This window comes from Callithrix jacchus, chromosome 4, assembly GCF_049354715.1.
Source record: "Callithrix jacchus isolate 240 chromosome 4, calJac240_pri, whole genome shotgun sequence".
NCBI lineage: Eukaryota > Metazoa > Chordata > Mammalia > Primates > Cebidae > Callithrix > Callithrix jacchus.
The window spans coordinates 139239579-139246287 of NC_133505.1; positions in this window are offsets into that span (position 1 = coordinate 139239579).

A 6709-nucleotide genomic window follows, 5' to 3' on the forward strand; every position below is an offset into this window, starting at 1 on the left:
AAAAGGGATCTCACTTTGTTGCCCAGGTTAGTCTCAAACACCTGACTTTGAGCAATGCTCCCATTTTGGACTCCTGGAGTGCTGAGATTACAGAAATGAACCACTGTCCCCAGCCTTAGTGCATTTTTAAAAGAATAAAATAGATAAGTTGGCCTTATCTGAAGACTTGCTGAATGTGTCACTAAATTTCTTAACATCTAATGTTCAACAAGCCCTTTCATTCTCAGAACCCAATCAATAAAACTCAACCATAGAAAACTATTTCAAAAGACTCACTCTCTAAAATTAAAAAAAAACTTTCTAAAGAGTTTATGGGGTCTGGGCATGGTGGCTCACACCTATAATCCCAGCACTTTGGGAGGCCAAAGCAGGTGGATCATTGGAGGCCAGGAGTTTGAGACTAGCCTAGCCAATAATGGCTAAACTCCATCTCTACTAAAAATATTTTTAAAAATTAGCCTGGCATGGTGGTACACACCTGTAATCCCAGCTCCTCAGGAGGCTGAGGCACAAGAGTCATTTGAACCCTGGAGGCTGAGGTTGCAGTGAGCTGAGATCACACCACTGCACTCCAGTCTGGGCAACAAAGCAAGACTGTCTCAACAAAAAACAAGTTTACAGGAAAATATTTGAGACTTGAGGCCTGAACCATTCATGAGTTTCTTGCGTTTCTTGTTACTATTACACATATCTTTGGTGGCTAATCATTTTCAGAGAAACTTCTAAGCTGTTTTCCAGTTTGCACTCTTCCTGATGCCTACAGTTCAAGCAGCATGGCCCAAACCACAGTGTCGGTAAGAGGCAGCTTGGGATTTGGTGCCAGCTCTGTTAACTAGAAAGGTCCTACTTTCACCTACGGTGTAATCCTCCTTCAAAGCAAGATCGAGGTGATGGAAAATGTACTAGTTCATATTAGGTTTCTGGGTTCTAGGCCCCATCTCTGCTAATCATAGTCCGTGGAACTTTAGACAGGTCAGATCATCTTATTGGATCCTGACGTGAAATAATGTAACTCCAATCAATGGCCACTAAAGTTCCTTCCCAGTCCTAGAAACTCTAAGACAAAGCACATGTGAGTAACTTAGCAGGGCTTTCTCTGTGTACCTGCAGTGGAGTTTGATGTGCCAAGGCTAGCTCTCAGAAGTCAATTTTAATGAAAGCCCAAGTTACTTGAAAGATGGTCAAGCCAGCACTGGGACCGGAATTCACAGATTTGATCGCGGGATTAGATGGAAACCACTGAGAACAAAAAAAGAAAAGATTACCCCAAGCACTGTCGGGAAAGCAGTAATGGAAAATGAGCTCTAAGCAGGCAAGGAACTCACCTGGAATCATGGATGACGGACAGGTCTGGAATGCACCAAATGATTAGGCTCAGGAGAATGTTTGTTTTCCCCTCCTAATACCTTTTTCCTGAAATAAAGGAACACACAGAATAGTACTTGGATTGAGTTGGGGGAACAACAGGTCAATGAAATAAATTCTCCTTTCCCATCACTTAACTACATGGGGACTTGAGTCAAACCCCTCTGATGTCTGTGTCTGAATGTAACAGAGAGGGGCATTGTACAGAGTTCTACTCTGAGATTTTAATACACAAACTTTTAAATAACATGCTACATTTACCATCAAAAGACAATCAGTTAAGAAGCCAATGATCTAAGTTTGCCTGACTGGGCTGCCACATATTGTAGGAGAGTCTCCTGCAGTACAAAGTGAAGCAGTTTGAAAACCCGGGGAGAGAAGGAGAGTAGTGAGGACTGTGGTGGAACTCAGTGTCAGTGGCCAGAGTAAGCAGTGCCACGGTAGCAACAGAACATGAACTACTTGGGACTCACATAAAAGAGTAATGCTGAGACCTAGAGTGTTTGTTTTTCTATCCTAACGCCTTTTTCCTGAAATGAAGGAACACATAGAAATAGTACTTGGATTGAGTTGGGGGAACAACAGGTCAATGAAATAAATTCTCCTTTCCCATCACTTAACTACATGGGGACTTGAGTTGAACCCCTCTAAGCTGCTGATTGTTCCTCAGGATGGTTGGTGCTATCTAGAAAGCTGCCCTTAACACACCCAACCACTGAAATGTCTCCTTGTTTGAAGTTCTGCTTTCTTTGGTGTCATTTGGTGGCTGTGCTGTGCTTTCAGCCTAAAGCCAGTTTTTTTTTTCAAGTTAGAATTGAACTAGGATCTGTAACTGGAAGACGAATTCATTTTGAAGTCAGGAGCATGTGGCTTTGATAGTACAGCATTCAAAGTAATTGATAGTGAAGACATAAGATCTTGGATTAAATAGAAGGGAATAACATCCTAAGGGTCTGTGGTAGGCAGCACCATTTTCCCTCCCCCAAACATGCCTATATCCTAATCCCTGGAACCTGTTAATATGTTTTTTTGCTTGACCAAATGACCTTTGCTGGTGTAATTTAATTGAAGATCTTGACATGCGAAGACTAATCTGGATTGTCAATATGGATCAGTGTAATAACAAGAGCTCTTATCAGAGAGAGAGGCAAGAGGGCCAAGGTCAGATGAGACGTAACAATGGAAACAGAGGTCAGAGTGATGCAGCCACAAGCCAAGCAACGCAGGCAGCCTCTAGAATCTGGAAAAGATGTGGAACAGAGCCCCTCTAGAGCCTCTAGAAGGCACACAGCCCTGCTGACATCTTGATTTTAGCCGTATAAAAGCCAATTCAGGCTTCTGGCCTCCAGAACTATATAATAATATATATTTTTTGTTTTAAACCACTATGTTTTTAGTAATTTGTTACTGCAGCAGTAGGAAACTAGCACAGCGCCTTTGCTACCATCCATCTTTTAGTGAGGATGGTGTTCCAATCTGTCTCATTTCTATCCCTGCCATGCTGACATATCTGGAATCCTTAATTTGGTCTATCACAGTGACCCTCTCCTGGAAATCAGAAAATGAGTATCAACTTCACAAATTATCACAAACCCAAAGAAAAATAAATATGGGCAAATACACTCAAAGTACTGTATTTCCAAAAAGCATGCTTTGAGTAGAAGGACTAGAATATATAAAATGTTGACAGCAGTTTTCTCTAGAAAGTGGGAGTTAGGAAAAAACTCTTTTCTTGTCTGTGCTTTTGGCCGTTTTCCAAATGACATACATATGCAATGAGTTATAATGTTTATAAAATGAAGAACTTATTTTAAAAAGAAAGTAAACCAGCAAAAATACATCATCTGTACTGTCCCAAATATATTAAATTATTCAACTCTGTAATTCTAACCATGTCCATCAAGACTCAACCCAGCTGAGTCCTTTAGATTTTGCTCCTGGAAAAGAGGGAGAGTGGTGTTCTAGAAATCACATAGACACTTTAAGAGAGCACAGATGGTTTAAGTCTCAGCTCTTTTATTTGCTGACAGTATGAATTTAGAACATTACTAACCTATCTGAACCTTACCCTTTGCAGAGATTTTTTTGAATAAGCATTCAAGTTTAATAAAGGAGGTTTTTTAAAGTAGCTATTAGTTTGTGTACTGCTCTTTTAGTTTAACTCCAAAGTATATTTTTCTACCTTTTATACCCATTGGGAAGTGATCTAAAACCCAGTTCAAATTCCACTTCTTTTTAAATGAAGTCTTTGTGATTTTGACAATTTATGGAGCACTTACTGTGTGCCAAGTACTATGACAACTGGCTTATTCACATGATCATCTCACTTCGTTTTCACAGCACAATGAGGTAGGTGCTATTTTCTTATTTTGCAGATGAGAAAACTGAGGCTAAGGAGAGGTACGTAACTCCCCCAAAACATGGGAGATGGAAAGGGTCAAATCTGCAACTGGCCAAGCCTGTCTGGCTCCTTAGCCCTTGCTTTTGAATACTGGCCCCTACAAATAAGCCAAAACTTCCTCCTATGATCATTATAGCTCTTTGTTCTACCTCTGTTGAGAACTGATTTTATACTGCTTTGTTTGTTCTTACTTATAGTTATTTCTATTCCATGGGACTGAAAGCTTTTTGGGTGCAGTGTTAACATTTCTGGAATTATGGATTCAACAGATTTTAGCATCACACTCTGCACATAGCATGTTCTCAGTAAACATAGAGAGGCTGACGAAAATCACATCTGAAGTATTTGAAGTAATATTTCACTTCTTTGAACCTAAAGCCTGGGAAAAGTAATTTAGGGCCATGAACGCTGGGCCTTCAGCCACATATGCAAGGCTTTCAGAGTGCCTGGGCCTGCTGTTCAGAACCCAGGTCCACAGTGGATGTCCAAGCCCTCCCTAAGAGGAAATAATTGAATAAGCATGCAGGAAAATATTTGTCCTTAAGAAAGCGTGCCCTGTGATTTCAAACTATTCCAGGATCACTGGTGTTGCCCCTCACAATACACTTAGGTGAGGTCAAGGTGTGGAAATTGAGAATGGTCACTCTTAATGCTGACAGGTACTTTCAATGTTAGGAGGACAGAAACAGAATAGGCAGAAGGCATGGGACAGACACAGGGATTTTGCCTCTATCACTCGACTTTCCAGCACAACAACAGACTTTCAGTGGTTTATGACTATGAACATTTATTTTTGCTCACATTCCATGAGGGCTGCAGGGTGACTGCAGCTCTGCTCCAGCTGTGAGTTAATTGTGGGTCTGCTCTACTAGTCTGCTTGCTGTGGGAACCAGGCTAAAGGAGCAGCTCTGATCGAGACAATCTGTTCTCAGCGGTGGACAAAGTGCAAAAGCTGGACTGAACCATGCAATTACATTTAAAGCTTCTGTTTGAACACAGCATGTGCCACATCAGTCTGTGTTAATTGATCGAGGCAAGTCACATAACCAAGCCTCACATCAGTGGGTCTGAGACATTGGCTCCTTCTAAGAAAGTAGAGAGTGAAGGAAACTACAGTGGGAAAAGAGCATAAAAAAGGTGCAAAGTGTAGAAAACATACCTCTTAGTGGCAACGTATGATAGGTGCCCAGGGCCAGCTCTCAGGACAGTGAATCAGTTCTCTTTGGTAGTCAGAGGTTTCCTCTACATTTCCAACGTTGTAGCCATCAGAGTTCCAGAGACAAGGTATGCAGCCTGTAAACCTCTGTATAGGAGAATGGGCCTCATTCCGTCTCTCATTTTGTGGGCTGCTGTTAGTGTGACCTCTTGATTTTCGGTGCTCTCTACAGAACTAACTTTTTGAAGCAGCATGAATCAGAAGCAATACAGAAGGGTCCTTGTTAGGGAAATTGCCTTCCTCAGAACTTTTGTCCATCAATATGGCATATAGGTCATACAGTTCTACTCATACACACAACATATACTCATACACATACACAGCTGTTTCTACTCATACACACATACACTCAAGTGTATTACATACTTACACATGCTGCCAACTGAGATGAGTTATAATGTGGTTTGACTAAGTTGTAAGAAAACAATATAATTAAGTTGAGAGGTCTTTGTAGAAAAATATAATGGTCAGGTTTATATAAAACAAGAAAGATGTATCATGAAATGTAAAACCATACTGATACATTTAATGAAGCAGGAAATTTTTAAAAATACCAAAAAAATTCTAAGCAAGCATAAAAGCACCAAGAAATGATTTTGCTTTTCAAGCAATCTTCCAGTGGGATTCTTTTGATAAACATGAGTTTTTATTAGGCGTCAGACTTTCAGCAGTTAGTGGTGAAGTGTGACTGTCACTGCCTTCTGTTCACATCTGATCACAAAGTTTTCATGCACCGAAGAATGCCCCAATGTTCACATTTAAAGGAGATTCTGAAATCAGGAGGTCCCTCAACTTATACAGGAAACAATTCTATCTTTATATTTACTAACCTCTATGTGAAATTTTATCACTTCCTTCCATTTTAAATATAGGCAAAACCACAGTGCTATTAGTGCTATCTCTGCTGTTTGTCACCAATAGAAATTGTTTCATATCTCAAAATGGTTGTTGCAGATATTATAAAATTTCATTTATGCTTATTACTACTTTGAAATTATAGTAGTTTTATTGCATCTGCCATCAGATCTTATTTCATGCTTTCAAAAAGAAACACACATATGATCATATTACAAATTTGACTATTTCTAAGATATTTACATAGTTATATTTTAATAATTGTTTTTCTTTATCATTCCATGTTTTTTAAAAACCTTTATTCCATCAAAAGTTTTCATCATGAGTAGGGATCTGTGGTCTTCACCACAGTGTCAAAAAAGTCCATGGCACAAAAAATTAAGAACACTTGTCTTACATGTGGTTAACTGTGACTCAGCTAGAGAGAGTGAGTAAGGGTTATTATCACCACTGACACTCTACTAAGATCTCAAGAGAATGTCATTGAGTACAGGCTTTCATTTGTCCAAGGGCCTAACCCAGTTTTCTGGGTGCAACGAATTTGCTTCTTACATTCTGTTCTCTTATCAAAGAGGATGAAAGAGCTGAGCTTTAAATCCTGGAGTCAGGCGCCTCCCCTCTTCACCCATCAGCTCACACTTCCCTTTGTAGCATCCACGGAAGGTGCAATTCTAGTTCTCATTCTTCCCTGGTTCTTTGGTGATACAAATATTGTACCATGACATGCATATCCATGTGTTTCTGTGATTCACTGAAAACTGAGTTCTCCTAGCTGCTTTTTAGTGTCAGTCCTATTCACAGGTTTATTCACTGTCCAGGTTTCCCTAATATTTCAGAGAAATAGGAGACAGGTTAACAGTTTTCTAGTAATA